Below are 15,463 nucleotides of genomic sequence, written 5' to 3'. Positions count from 1 at the left end.
TGTTCTCTCTTGTATTTTTGGCAGAGTTTGTGAAGGACTAGCATTAATTCTTCCCTAAGTATTTGGTAGAATTCACCAGTGAAGCCATTTGGTTCTGGGATTTTCTTTGTAAGACTTTGTTTCTTAAAAGTAGTTAGGAAATTTCACCTCTAATTCCTTTAATCCATGAGAAATTAGAAAGAGGAACAGAAGGAATCCCACAGAAGGGATTATTTGTCTCAAGAGGGCTGAGGAAGTTCCTTTCTATTCCTAGTTTGTTGAGTGCTTCTATCACGAAAGGGTGTTGCACTTTATCAACTGCAATGATCATGCGGTTTTTGTCCTTTATTAATGCAGTATATTACATTCTTTATTATAGTTTGGTGAACCAACCTTACATTTCTGGGATAAATCCCACTTGGTTGTGGTGTATAATTTTTTTTTTTTAATTTTTAAATTTTATTTATTTACTTTTGGCTGCACTGGGTCTTCGTTGCTGCACGCGGACTTTCTCTAGCTGCGGCAAGTGGAGGCTACTCTGTTGCAGTGCGCAGGCTTCTCATTGCTGTGGCTTCTCGTTGCAGAGCACAGGCTCTAGGTGCTCGGGCTTCAGAAGCTGTGGCACTCAGACTCAGTAGTTGTGGCGCACAGGCTTAGTTGCTCCGCGGCATGTGGGATCCTCCCAGACCAGGGCTCGAACCCGTGTCCCCTGCATTGGCAGGCAGATTCTTAACCACTGCGCCACCAGGGAAGCCCTATAATTCTATATGTTGCTGGATCCCATTTGCTAGCATTTTGAGGATTTTTGCATCTATTTTCTTAAGGGATACTGTTCTATGTTTTTCTTTTCCTGTGAAGTCTGTCTGGTTTTGGTATCATGGTAATATTGGCTTCATAGAATGAGTTGGGAAGTGTTCCCTCTTCTATTTTTTAGAAGGGTTTGTGAAGGATTGGTGTTAAAACCATTTGGTTCGGGGCTTTCCTTTGTGGAATTTTACCTCTTAAAAGTAGTTAGGAAATTTCACCTCTAATTCCTTTGATCCACGAGAAATTAGAAAGAAGAACAGAAGAAGTGGCCTAGCTGGTGTTCTAGGATTCTGGGGGGGGAAAAAAAAAGATTTTTATTTTTTGGCCATGCCGCATGGCTTGTGGGATCTTAGTCCCCCAACCAGGGATCGAACCCTGGCCCCCTGCAGTGGAAGAGCCAAGTCCTAACCACTGGACTGCCAGGGAATTCCCAAAAGTGATTTTTTTTTAAAAGGCAGTGTGTAATAAAAAATGAGGCAGTCTTTCTTTCATGTAGGCTATCCATTCATCTATTAATATACCCTTTTATTTTTTAAATATATTTATTTATTTATTTAGTTTGGCTGCGCCAGGTCTTAGTTGCAGCACGCAGAATCTTCGCTGCGGCATGCGGGATCTTTTAGTTGCGGCATGCATGTGGGATCTAGTTCCCTGACCAGGGATCAAACCCGGGCTCCCTGCATTGGGAGCACAGAGTCTTAATCAATGGACCACCACGGAAGTCCCAATATACCCTTTAAAAATGTTAAGTCTTACCTTAGGTTGTCTAATTTAACCCTCAGAAGAACCCCAGGAAGTTCTATCATTCCCATGTGACACATGACAAAACTAAGGCTAAGAGAAGTTACATAAGCTGTCCAAGGTCACAGTTAGGCGTAGAACACAGAATAGTGTTATGAGCAGGAACTCAGAAGTCACAATCCCTAATCGGCTACTTAATAACTTCAGGGCCTCAGTTTCTTCATCTCTAAAATGAGAATAACAACACTATGTACTTCTTAGGATTGTTATATAAACAAAATGCATGTTAAGTGTTTATGTCAGTACTTGGCTTACAGTAAATGCAACATTAGCAGTGATTTCTACTATTACTAGGTATTGCCCAGTGACACCATTTAAGTTTTGATGGTTCTAAAACGCTGAGTTTTAAGGCAATAAGAAATTTGAAGTCTTAGATTGAAAAGGAACCACTTAAAAGGAATTTGATTCCAGTCGCAGATAACCATTTTAATACTACTACTTTCTGTCCCTCTGATATTACTACATGTGCATCTAGTCAAAATATAGAAGCACTTAAAGGGGGAAAAAGTACATAAAATTCAAAGTGGTCTTTATTGTAAATGATCATCCACTTAAAAACAGATATATACTACTGCCTAGTTTACAGTTTTGAATTTTGCTTTTCACTGACAGGAACATTAAAATCTATTTTTCCATAGCACTTTCTTTTCTCCTATAAACTAAGTAGGTTTAAGATGTGGATACGCAAAACATTGCTGAAGATTCTAAATTATTTAAAAAACAAAATTCTCCAAATAATTTTCAGAGCGCACAGTTAAGCTTAATTTAAAGGCACATCTGTTTTAGTTAACAAAGCATTCAACATACACTTTACTGACAAAGTTCTACGGTAAGCTATATAGGTTATAACTATGTTCAGGCACTTTTATTATTTCCTAGGAGTTGTTATGAGCTGCCAATTCTTCTATTTGCACAGTTCACTATGCCATTCAAAGTAATTTCATGTTCACCATCTTATTTGTCCCTCCTGGTAAGGTATCCAGGGCACTCTTCATTCCCATTTTAAAGAGGTGGAAACCAATGTAGTTCATTAAGCTAGTTACCATGCTGGGCCTGGAATTCAAGTCTCTTGAGCCTGCATTTATGCTTACCAACTGTCACTTCATCCCCTTAAGCTATCTCTCAGGGCAAAGTGAACTCTGTAACTGAAAGGATGCAAGAGCATGATTGCCAAAACTGCAGCAACAACTTCCGTCAAAACGTTTACCCCTCGAGGTCCTTGAAAGATAATGTGCTAGTTGAAACTGCTGAGTTAAGATAGTAAGGTAGCGAGGGATGCTAACACCCATTATCAGATAGGTCAGAAAATTTGTTTGTTGTGCGACACATTTACTCCAATACAAAGTTCATTCTGGCCATCTCATAATCCAGTTCCCCCGCTTATTTGCTTGTGTACCCTGGGTGGTGCACAGAACTCCCCACACCATCTTTTACCTCTGCTCTAACTATAGCAAATGTACAATTCAGCAGTGATTTTATTCATGGCCCTTAAACAGCACTGTCAAAAGACTGAGATACAGAATGATTTTAAGATCAATACAGTTCCTCCCTTAAAAGAAACTAAACCAAATCAAATCCTCCCAACCCACCAACTCTACTTATTAAAAAATTAAGCAAAATGTTCCATTTCCTAAATTAGAGGTAAAGAGCCTAACTGTGGCTCACCTTTGTCCTCCCAACCTTTTAATATTCAGCTCAGTTTAACTTCCTTCAGCCAGCATTCACTTGTGTCATGCCCAGCAGTTAATCCACTAAGTCAGTTTCTTCCTCTATCTCCATAAATGTGATTTTAGGTCCCAGGGCTTAACCAACTCAAAAAGTAGGATGCTGGTGTAGTGGACCAACATCATTCAGACCGTAACAATTTATTTCAATCGTTTATCAAGCAGTTAAAGTCCTTTTTTATACACAATTTAATTCTAACAACTCCACCAGGTATTATACCCATTATTTGGAGAGAACTGGGGCACAAAGGGGAAGTAAACTGTCCAAGTTCACATAGCAACAAATTGCTGATGAAGGACTTGAATCAGGGCTTAGCCTTAACAACTACACCAAATCTGCCTCAACAGTAATTCCAACGTGATCATAAAATTAATCGCATGACCTTGAGCCAATCATTCAGAGCTCTGGGCCTCAGTTTCCTCCACTATAAAACAACCTGCCCACAGAGAGCTTTTGGGAGCTTTCCTGCTTTAAAAATCCTGTGAATTTACTAGTTTACTTACTCCCCATCCCCGAATAGATGTAAATGTTAGGACTGAAATTTTTCAACCACTGCGTGTTCTAGCACATTCTCCATACTCGTCAGGCTACCAGAGTCCAGTCTTCACTTTGTGGTTTTAATTTTCAAATACTGAACCTGTAATGCTAATCCTAAACATTCTCTCTCGGCCCACTATCACCCTTCCCCACTACTAGGGATACCGACTAGGCCCGGTCCTATTCCAGATCTTTACCCGGTTACACCAGAACACCTCGCAGCTTCACAAGCAGCCAACAACAGGCTTAAGAAAGCCCTAGAAGCAAAGCCAGAAGGAGAAGTTAGCTTTCCCAGAGGTCAAGAGAGGCTCTAGGGCACCTGCCACGCCTCCCGACCCCGCCGGCGCGGCTTGGGCCTGGCTACCCAACTCAGGCGGCCCAGGTTCGGGCCTCGCCCTTCATGGCCCGAGCGTCCGCCTGGGCCTGAGCTCTCGAAACCCAGCCGGACCCCTCGGCCCCGGCCACGCCCGGCTCCTCGGGCCCTCGGCCGCGGCGCCGCGTACCCAGGCCCCCAGGGGTCCTCACAGGCCCGAGAACATGAGCATGCCTCCCGTCTCACCTCGAGCCTCAGGGGGACCGCCGGCGGCGCCGCGTCTCCTCCCGCCCGCACACCCGGCCCCGCGCTGCAGTAAAGACAGCGGCTGAGGCAGCACAACCGTCACGTGCTGCTGAACCAAGAGGCCTTGACTACCGCGACCGCCGCGCGAGCAAGCCCCACTGCACGAAGCCCGGCCCTGCGTCCGCCCCTCGCTCCTGAGTAGCTGCGGCCAGCGCTAAATCCCGCCCCCCCGCGCAAGCTCCGGGATTCGGTTGGTCGATGAGACCATCGCTCTCTTCACTTTCCCATACGCCCCCTAGGGCTATTCTTCGTGGAGAGTGGGGATTGGCTGAAAGTGAGGCAGGAAGTGGCCGTTGGTTGGGCGGGAGGGAAGGGGTCGGGCTGCGGCGGAATGGAGTACCGCCCAGGGCGCGCGCCCTGAGGCGGAGCCGGCCGGGTCGGCCTTCCCGCGCCGTGTTGCCTTCGTTCCTTACTGGGCCTGCTGCCCGGCGTTGCATTCCAGTCTCTGTGGTTCCGACCCCTCCTGGGCCTGGACCTGGGTCTCGGGGTCTGGCATCCCGTTTCCTTCTCTGGAGGGGCAAATGGCAGCTGGCAAGAAGGGGTGGGAAGTCCGGTGAGATATCGGGAAGGGCCTGGTCCCCAATGCAGCGAGTGCGCGGCGCTGACGGAACCCGTCACGGCTCCTTAAGTCAGGCCTGAGGTCGACTGCATCACGCTGTGTAACCAGGCGCCACCGTTCCTGCAGAGTCACTGCTCTGGGCCCAGCAGCCTGAGGCCACCCTGTTACCCAACATCAAATACAGTCCAGAACACTACCCTCCAAGGTTATTTCAACTTTCAATTTGTGATGTTTCCTTAAGTAACATTAGACAAAGAGGGCACAAAGACACACTGACAACAGGATTGAAAGAAAAGGATGGTGCAATGGAAAAATTTCAAACACACCACAATTTTTGTAACTCACTTTTAGCACATCTTCAGTTTTCAGTATACTGAGAACCTCAGAAAATGGAAGTGGTCTATCGTTTTTCTAGACCTTTATAGGTCCTGGTCTCTGTCTTCCATTTGTTTGGATACCCAAAGACTGAATGCTAGGCTGGGAAAAACTAGACTCAGTAGCTGTATCAACTACCCCAGGAGCCAGCTTTATTCCCTCCTGCCATCTGGAAGGGAAAATGAGAAGTCAAGAGTTTGGTGTTTGCATGAGTTTAGTATTCTCCAACTCTCACCCCCCAAATTTGTGTTAAGAGCATTTGCTTCCTTTTTACGTGGGGAAGTGGATATTCGAGGCAAAATGATGTTCTGGATGTCACAGGTTCCAAACAATGAGCTTAAAATGTAGTTACAGGAACTGTATGTGACCAAAAGAGCTACTGCAGCAAAGGTAACTGCTAAAACATGGTGGTACTGAAAAGAATTTAATGGGGTCTTGAGTTGGGAGGAACTGCTTTCATCTAGAATGGACAGGAAAATAGGTAAGACTTGAGCTGGGCCTGGTAGGATATGCAGGATTTCTATAGGTGGAGACTTGGAGAAAGGCTTCTTTGGATGAGGGAATGGCATATGCAAAGGCAGGGAAATGGGTATTGTGTTTGGGGACACCATGTATGAGAGTATTTTGGCTGGAGAAAGGTGTTCAAGAAAGTAATAGGAGATCGGTCAGCTCCAGAGTTGGGTTAGGACCTAGCCAAGGAGTCTGTAGAGAGATAGTTTAAATTCTAGGTTTGGGTTATGATTTAGATATTTAGGGAAGCTTTTTTTTTTTTTGGCCACACCACGTGGTATGCAGGATCCTAGTTCCCCAACCAGGGATCAAGCCTGCCCCAGCAGTGAAAAAGCCGAGTCCTAACCACTGGACCGCCAGGGAATTCCCTAGGGAAGCATTATTTTAATATTATTCCAGGGCGCAGTGGATAAGAATCTGCCTGCCAATGCAGGGGACACAGGTTTGATCCCTGGTCCAGGAAGATCCCATATGCCAAGGAGCAACTAAGCCTGCGTACCACAACTACTGAAGCACGTGTGCCTACAGCGTGTGCTCTGCAACAAGAGGAGCCACTGCATGGAGAAGCCCGCATGCCGCCACTATGAGGCTGGTTAGGAAGCCACTTCTTGAAGTTGATTAAAGGGCAGAATTAGGGAATGACAGAGTGTATAGGAACAAAAGTATTAAATGTTGATGCTGAAGAATGCTCCACTGGATTCAGGAGCCTAGGGAAAGAGAAGAACCAAAGGCAACGATGAGAGTATGAGCCTGAGTGACTGGTGGTAAAGTATAGAGCCCCTAAAAAAAAGGGAATTCAGGTTTAGCTGATCCTGGGAATCCTGGGTCTGGGCCCAAGACAGAGCAGGACTGTAGGTCCTGCCAAGAATCTTGGAATTCTAGGGGTTTTTCTGCTAAAGCATAATGTTCTTGAAAAGAAGTTGAGGACAAATCCCTGCAGAATGAGTTTTTAATTTTTTTATACTCTGAAATCAGTCACTGTTTATTAACTGACCAGATTACAAAAATAATCATGGTAGACACACCTCAGTTCATCCATCTAATAAGCCTGTTAGATCTGTTGATCTGGGCTCCCGGAGAAGGTAATTTGAAGGGCCACAGGAAGCCCTTCAAATTAGATCCTCCATGTAGATGATGCCATATTTACCAAGGGATGGAGCAAAGTGTTATCTGTCAGGGCAATTCTCTTCTTGTTGATTTTGCCATAACAATAATTGTAGATGCATTCATTTTCTGACTTCAGGTTCAGGTACCCCCATGAAATATGTGGTTCCACATTCCTCAAATCTTAACTGAAGCCTTGCTGAGCTTAACAAAGGTGCCGTGGAAGATGCAGCGAAAACGAAGAAGCTGTAACACCTTTCAGATCTCTGGGCTCACACCACTGATACCTGTGATCCTGATGAGGAATGCCCATTTGGGTCCAGCAGGTACACCAAACTTGCCCGCTTTTCTTGTCATCCTTTCCTTCTGAATCTCAGTTCTATCTGCCTATATTCCTTGTGACAGTGATTAGCTTTTTCATAGATAAGCTTCTTCCTTGCCTTTTGAAGCATCTTTTGGGCAAACTTCTTTCTCAGGCACTCGATCTCAGGCTCTGTAAAATCCCTCCACTTGTTTCTTAAGGCTTTTCCTTCTCTTCTACACCCACCATGGTTCCAGTTGGAAAAAGGCATAAGATCTTTTCTTGATAATGCAAAAGTTACTTTGAGGTATTGGAGTATTTCTTTAAAAGAAATAATCATTTTATAATTAGATGTCGAACGTATGGGAGATTGGGTTGAATGTATTTTGACCTTATAATCTGCAAGATGATTTTCAAAATAAATTATTTATATTCATTTAAAAATGCACACATGGGAACTTCCCTGGTGGTCCAGTGAGTAAGACTCTGCGCTCCCAATGCAAGGGGCCTGGGTTCGATCCCTGGCCGGGGAACTAGATCCCACATGCATGCATGCCACAACTAAGAGTTTGTGTGTTGCAACTAATAGTTCAAATGCTGCAACTAAGAAGCCTGCATGCTGCAACTAAAGATCCTGCATGCTGCAACGAAGATCCTGCGTGCTGCAACTAAGACCCAGAGCAACCAAAATGAATAAATTTTTAAAAAACTTTAAAAAATAAATAAAAATAAAATAAAAATGCACATATGCTTTGGCCCAGCAATTCTACTCCTGGGAATATATCTGTATCTATATCTAGGTTTGATAGAATATTCACATGATGTACTTGTATTTAAAAATATACACGGGCTTCCCTGGTGGCACAGTGGTTGAGAGTCCGCCTGCCGATGCAGGGGACACGGGTTCATGCCCCGGTCTGGGAAGATCCCACATGCCAAGGAGAGGCTAGGCCCTGAACCATGGCCACTGAGCCTGTGCGTCCCGAGCCTGTGCTCCGCAACGGGAGAGGCCACAACAGTGAGAGGGCCACGTACCGCCAAAAAAAAAAAAAAAAAAAAAATATATATATATATATACACATACACAATGATGTGCATTGCAGCATTGTTTGTAGTATCCAAATCCTAGAAACAACCTAACCACCATCATAGAGAACTGGTTAAATAAAATATAGCTCATCCATATAATGGTTCTGCATTGGAAAACTTTCGGTGAACACATATGTATATAGATATGATTGCCAAGATTTAGTGTTATGTGAAAAAGCACTGAGAAAAGTATGTTTCCTTTCATGTTGCAAAGGGAGCTATATTCTCATGGATATAAGCTTGGACAAACAAGCTTTCTGGAAAGATGCAGGAGAAACTGCTAAGAGTGGTTGATGCCCAAGAGGTGGCTAAGACTTTGGATATGGAAAGGAGATATTTTTATAATGCGTATGTTATTTTTTCAGTAAGTAATCAAATTTCTGCTTTTGTGCTTAGATTTTCAAAAAAGATAGAATATATATTAAAAATCCACCATAGGGCTTCCACCACAAGCCTAGAGCCCATTCTCCGCAACAAGAGAAGCCACCACAGTGAGAAGCCTGAGCACTGCAATGAAGAGTAGCCCCCACTCACTGTGACTAGAGAAAGCCCGTGCGCAGCAATGAAGATCCAACACAGCCAAAAATAAATAAATAAGATAAATTTTTTAAAAAAAGTAATCTTTTGATGTTCCGACTACCTGGTTTTTGTTGCAAAACCCCCTATATATCTTGACTCCTACCTTACCTCTTTGGAGCAGTCACTCTGAGCTATCTGAGAGGCTATCCCCTGGGCTTAAGTCCTCAGCAAGCCCACCAAATAAAACATAATTCTCAACTTTTAGGTTGTGTAATTATATTTTTTCAGTTAACAGACTGCTCTTCAGCCACTGTCACTGGACCTCCTTGTACCTCCTCCTGGGTTCAGATCTCCTGTTTCCTCAACTCCTAGACCCCACATTTTAAAAATTCAACTTTATTGTACAGTTCCATAATTTTGGTAATGTACAGCACATACCATGTAACCACTACATAATGAAGATATAGAACATTTCCATTACACCATAAGTTTCCTCTGAAGTTCCCCGACACCAAATATGAGTTCTCTTCTGACACCACTTCTGTCAGTTCAGTTCAATTTTGACACTAACTACCCGGTTAGTTTCAGACACCACAGGTTTAGAGGCTAAGACTGCCCCCACATCAGATGCCCAGCTGCAAATGAGGTGCACAGGCTACCCACATGTCTTCTTGACCAGCTACAAATTTGGGGGTTCCATGACACCCCCCCTTCAGGTTCAGTAATTCAAGAGAATAACTCACAGAACTCAGGAAAGTGCTTTACTTGCTATCACAGGTTTACTAAAAAAGCTACAACTCAGGAACAAATGGAAAAATGCATAGGGCAAGGTATGGATGTGTGTGTGTGTGAATGTGCAGAGCTTCTGTACTCTCTCTGGCCATGCAACCTCCCAGCACCTGCATGTGTTGACCAAGCTGCAAGCTCTCTGAACACCATTATTTAGGAGTTTTTATGGAGGTTCCATTAGTAGGCACAGTTGATAAATCGTTGACCATTGGTGATTGTACTCAATCTCCAGTCCCTCTCCCCTTCCTAAAGGTCAGAAGTGGAGCTGAAAATCCTACTCCTCTAAATCACTTGGTTTGGTTTCTCTAGCACCCTTATCCTGAATTGATCAAGGGGCCCAGCAATAATCACCTGATTAGCATAAACTCAGGTGTTGTTGGAAGGGGACATCATCATAATGATATGAATGATGATATGATATTCATAATGATATGAATAACAAAAGGCTCTCATCACTCAGGAAATGCCAAGGGTTTTAGAAGCTCTGTGCCAGGAACCCAGAATAAAGACCAAATGTATTTTTTATTATACCACAGTTTCCTCATATCCATTCCCATTCCGTTCCCACCACCAGCATCAGGCAAAAAATTGATCTGCTTTCTGTTACTATAGAAAAGACTGGTCATTTCTAGAGCTTAATATAAATGCAATTATATAGTATATAGTGTTTTGTATCTGGCTTATTTCACTCATATTGTTTTGAGATCCTTATCTGTGTTGTAAAATGTATCAGTAATTTGTTGCTTTTAATTGCTGAGTAGTAGTCTATTGTACAAGTATGCCACAGTTTGTTTATCCATTAACCAGGTAATAAGACAACTGGGCTGTTCTCAATTTTTGGCTATATGATATACAACTGCTATGGACATGGTGTACCACTCTTTGTATAGACATATATTTTATTTTTCCCTTAAAACCCAACATTTTCACTTATTCTTGGTTTACTACCTCAATTAATAGTTACATCTATCCCAAGAAAGACTGTGTAGTAATTTTTTTGAAATCTTGCACATGTAAAATTATCTTTATTCTACCCTCACATAGTTTATTTAACTTTATTGAAATATAATTTACATACCATAAAGTTTTCCCACTGTAAGTGAATGATTCGTTGATTTTTAGTAAATTTATAGAATTGTGCAACCATTACCACAATCCAGTTTTAGAATAACTCCACCACCGGACTTCCCTAGTGGCGCAGTGGTTAAGAATCTGCCTGCCAATGCAGGGGACACAGGTTGGAGCCCTGGTCCGGGAAGATCCCACATGCCGCGGAGCAACTAAGCCCGTGCAACTCAACTACTGAGCCTGTGCTCTAGAGCCCGTGAGCCACAACTACTGAGCCCGTGTGCCACAACTACTGAAGCCCACGCGCCTAGAGCCCGTGCTCCACAACAAGAGAAGCCACTGCAATGAGAAGCCCGTGCACCACAACGAAAAGTAGCCCCCGCTTGCTGCAACTAGAGAAAGCCTGCGTGCAGCAATTAATACCCTATGCAGCCTAATTAATTAATTTTTTTTAAAAAAAGAATAACTCCACCACCAAAAAGTTCCTTTGTGCCTATTTGTAGTCAACTCCCAACCAACCCAAGGCAACCATAGAACTGCTTTCTCTCACTATTGATCTCCCTTTTCTAGATATTTCACATAAATGGAATCATTATCTGACTTCTTTCACTTAGCATAATGTTTTTGCACTTCATGTTGTAGCATGTATCAAGAATTGATTCTTTTTCCATTATTGAATAATATTACATTGCATAGATATACATTTTGTTTATCCATGGCCACACCGTGCAGCTTCCAGGGATTGAACCCCGGGCCAGGGCAGTGAAAGCGCCGAATCCTAACTACCGGACCACCAGGGAACTCCCTGTATACAAGTCTTCATATGGACAAGTTTCCATTTGAGTAGTACATAGGAATAGAATTGCTGACTTGTATGCTAAGTTTATGTTTAACTGTTTGACACTACTAAATTGTTTTCCAAATTGGCTGCTGATTTTACATTTCCCATGTAGGAGGATTTGTTTCTCCACATCATCGCCAATAGCCATTTTAGCAGATATAGAGTAGTATCTCACTGTGGTTTGCTTCGGATTCAGTGAGCCCCCCTCTGGCAGTGAAGCTGTTGGTTTGTGCAGCCTCCCCAATTCTGGGACAGCTAGCTTGCTGACCAAGCTCGGGGAATGTTAGCAGCCTCAGACAAGAATGCCACAGACTCTCACTGTTCTAACCAGAGTTCAGAAGTTTTTCATGGATAAATGCTTCTCAATTTCTCATTTACTTATGGTCAATTTCCAGAGCCCTAAATCTTTAAAAAAATCTTTTTTTCCAGTTTCATAATTGTTTTCTGGGGAGAAAATTTGCTGACTACTTTTGGTTGAAAATTTTTTTCTCTGTATGTTTTCGCTGTTTCCTTTCAGCTGTTTTCTGTTTGCTTGCCTTAGTCTCTATGTTTTACATTGCAAGGGTATTTTTGTTTTGTTTTTGTTTTTTGCCTTGTCTGCACATTGGAATTACCTGGAAAGCTTTTAAAATCCTAGTGCCCAAGCTGTACCCCCAGAACATTACATCAGAATCTCTGGGGGAGGGCCCAGCCAGCTGAGAATCAAAATAATTAAATGAACTATAAACCACTGAAAAAGAGAACTGTAAACAAATTTTAAAAAGGAAAAGAAAAGGGCTTCCCTGGTGGCGCAGTGGTTGAGAGTCCGCCTGCCAATGCAGGGGACGCAGGTTCGTGCCCCGGTCAGGGAAGATCCCACATGCCACAGAGCGGCTGGGCCCGTGAGCCATGGCCGCTGAGCCTGCGCGTCCGGAGCCTGTGCTCCGCAATGGGAGAGGCCACAACAGTGAGAGGCCCGCGCACCGCCAAAAAAAAAAAAAAAAGGAAAAGAAAAATAGAATTAATAAGTCTATACCTGTAAAGAAAAAACTCACACTCCTCCTGTGTTGCTTTTTTTAAAAATAAATTTATTTACTTTTTATTTATTTATTTTTGGCTGCGTTGGGTCTTCATTGCTGCGCATGGGCTTTTCTTTAGTTGCAGCGAGTGGGGGCTACTCGTGGTTGCGGTGCGCAGGCTTCTCATTGCGGTGGCTTCTCTTGTTGCAGAGCACGGGCTCTAGGCACGTGGGCTTCAGTAGTTGTGGCTCGCAGGCTCAGTAGTTGTGGCGCACGGGCTTAGTTGCTCCGCGGCATGTGGGCTCTTCCCGGACCAGGGCTCGAACCTGTGTGCCCTGTATTGATAGGCGGATTCTTAACCACTGCACCACCAGGGAAGTCCCCCTCCTGTGTTTCTTCTTTACTGTCACACTACTACCACATTCACATCACTTCCTACACCAGATGTGTGGCAGTTTTCCCCATTGCAAGCAATTCTGTGACACCAGCTGGGTGTCCTACAACTTAATTCTGACACTAGCTACCCGGAGATAGCTAGTGTCAGATCCCACAGGTTAAGGGCTTAGTTCTGTAAGACTGACCCCACTTCACATGCTAATCGCAAGAATTGGATCCTCAGCTTACCCACAATTTCTGTCCGACTTGGCTATAAATCAGAGGTTTCCATGACTTCCTCCCCCTTGGCTTCGATTATTTGCTAGAACAGCTCACAGAATTCAGAGAAACACTTACATGTATCAGTTTATTAAAGGATATGATAAAGGATACTGATGAGCAGCGAGATGAAGAGATACACAAGGCGAGGTCCGGGAGGGTCCCAAGCACGAACTTCTGTCCCCGTGGAGCTGGATGTGTTACCCTCCCAGTACATGGCTGTGTTCACCGATCTGGAAACTTTTTGAAACCAGGACTTAGGGGATTTTTATGGAAGCAGGATCAATCATTAACTCCATTTCCAACCCCTCTCCCCTTTGGAGAATGGGGGAGGGGAGGAGGGGCTGAAAGTCCCAAGTGTCCAATCATGGCTCTGTCTTTCTGGTGAACAGCTCCTATCCAGGAGCCCACCATGAGCCACTTCATTAGACCAAAAGACACTGCTATAACTCAGGAAATTCTGAGGGATTTAGAAACTGTCAGGAACAGGAGTCAAAGACCAAATATTAGAACAAAAGATGTGCCTGGGGGCGGAGATATATATATATGTGTATATATATATGTATTTTTTTTCTCTATTATCTCACCATACCAGCAGAGGAGAAAGAAGATCCCTTGCTTACAGTAGAATGCTGAGGGCCGACTGATAAGTATGTGCTAGTGTTGGAAAAGCATAATTTGGCAGTCATAAAGATTGGATCAGGCAAGAGTCACCAGTGGATGCTAACTTTAGTGGGAATTTTGAGGAACAGGACATTTAAATGGTCTTAAAAGTGTCTGCCCACAGGAGGGAAGGTTCCTTTGCAACACTTAAATGCAATACCTATCCCTAGATGGGATCCTGTACTAGAGGGAAAAAATGCTATAAAGGACATTCTTAGTAAACTGACAAAATTGAAATATGGATGGTTGTATTATATCAATGTAAATTCATAAGGTTGATAACTGTACTGTGGTTACGTAAGAAAATACACATTGAAGTATTTAGGGCAAAGGACTATGATGTATGTAAAAGGTTCAGAAATGATCAAGGAAATAGGGTAAAATGCTGAGTGTAGGGGAATCTAGATAAAGGGTATACTGGTGTTCCTTGAACAATTTTTATTAAAAAAATTTTTTTTCCTTGCACAATTTTTAAATTTACAACTTAAAAAAATAAAAAAGCCAGGGGATTTTCCTGGTGGTCTAGTAGTTAGGATTCGGCGCTTTCACTGCCGTGGCCAGGGTTCAATCCCTGGTCGGGGAACTGAACTGAGATCCTGCAAGCCACGCAGCGAGCGTGGCAAAAAAAAAAAAAAAAAAGTCAGGCTCTCACAATTCAAGACAATTGTTCAGAGTTGTTCAGATCCTATAGAGCCTATTTTGGAAGTTAGAAGCCCCCAAATAATTCTGTTTTCTGCAGGAAGCCTCAGATTTTCATTTAAATGATAACAGGTACCTGTATAAAAAGGAATATTCAGGACAACTATATATGGGCTAATCAGAATATTAACCCACCACACATTCTTGTTTAAATGTCTATAAACATAAGCCTACCTATTTACAGCTGTTATACAAATATAAAACCACAATAAATTTATAAATTACCTATAAAGCATTTAAATTAACATTTCAATAGGACAACAAAAAATGTTTTTCTGCTGAAAATAAGTGCTATTTGACCTGTGATCTGCTCCCAGTGCCCTGAGGCAGATGTTTCCAAATTCTGCTGCCACACACTCTGTACTGTGTCATGATGCACATTCTAAGTCCACTTTTCACTCTTCAGAAGACTTTGAAATCTTCCATTCTCAGGGGGACTCAGTGCTCTCATGCCTGTCTGCTTACCTTCCCCTCTGGTTAGCCACTACCACTCAAACCCAGGTGCAGACTCTCAGGTTCCAGGGTGCTTCCTGGTGGTTATCTAGAGCAAATAGAACATCATCAACACTTTTTTTCAGTTATTTTTTAAAACAAAATTTAAACATTTTCTATAGAGTATTGAAGATTCCAGAGAACATGCATGTAACTAATTTTAAGGCAAAATGGCTTGGGAGCAGCATGGGTATGAGAGAGGAAGCAATAGCAACACTTAGACCACCACTGTGGTTACCCCTCATGCTGCATCCCACCCCTGCTGAAACCACCAACCCCATGAGGAGGGCTGAAGGAGAAGCTAAAGAAGAAAAAGCCCAAGGGAAGGATGAAC

General features: G+C 43.2%; 1 protein-coding gene and 1 pseudogene across 3 annotated transcripts in view; both read right to left on the bottom strand.

Moving 5' to 3' along the window:
* CANX (calnexin) overlaps window positions 1-4,570 on the bottom strand; it is a 32,123-nt gene extending 27,553 nt beyond the window's left edge. The window contains exon 1 of one of the 2 annotated variants that reach the window (XM_082836654.1): window positions 4,409-4,570. The gene's annotated coding sequence lies outside the window, so the exon portion shown is untranslated. The remainder of the gene's footprint in view (window positions 1-4,408) is intronic. The other variant, XM_082836655.1, reaches the window with a different exon arrangement.
* Window positions 4,571-7,021: 2,451 nt separating this feature from the next.
* On the bottom strand, window positions 7,022-7,588 carry LOC309958852 (large ribosomal subunit protein uL30-like; annotated as a pseudogene). Its single transcript has one exon. The product of its transcript is annotated as a large ribosomal subunit protein uL30-like (transcript).
* Window positions 7,589-15,463: the final 7,875 nt, after the last annotated feature.

The sequence above is a fragment of the Leucopleurus acutus genome (genome assembly GCF_964270905.1).
Source record: "Leucopleurus acutus genome assembly, chromosome: 3".
NCBI classification, from domain to species: Eukaryota; Metazoa; Chordata; class Mammalia; order Artiodactyla; family Delphinidae; genus Leucopleurus; species Leucopleurus acutus.
Note: the sequence above shows the minus strand (reverse complement) of the source record. Positions and strands in the feature narration are given on the sequence as shown.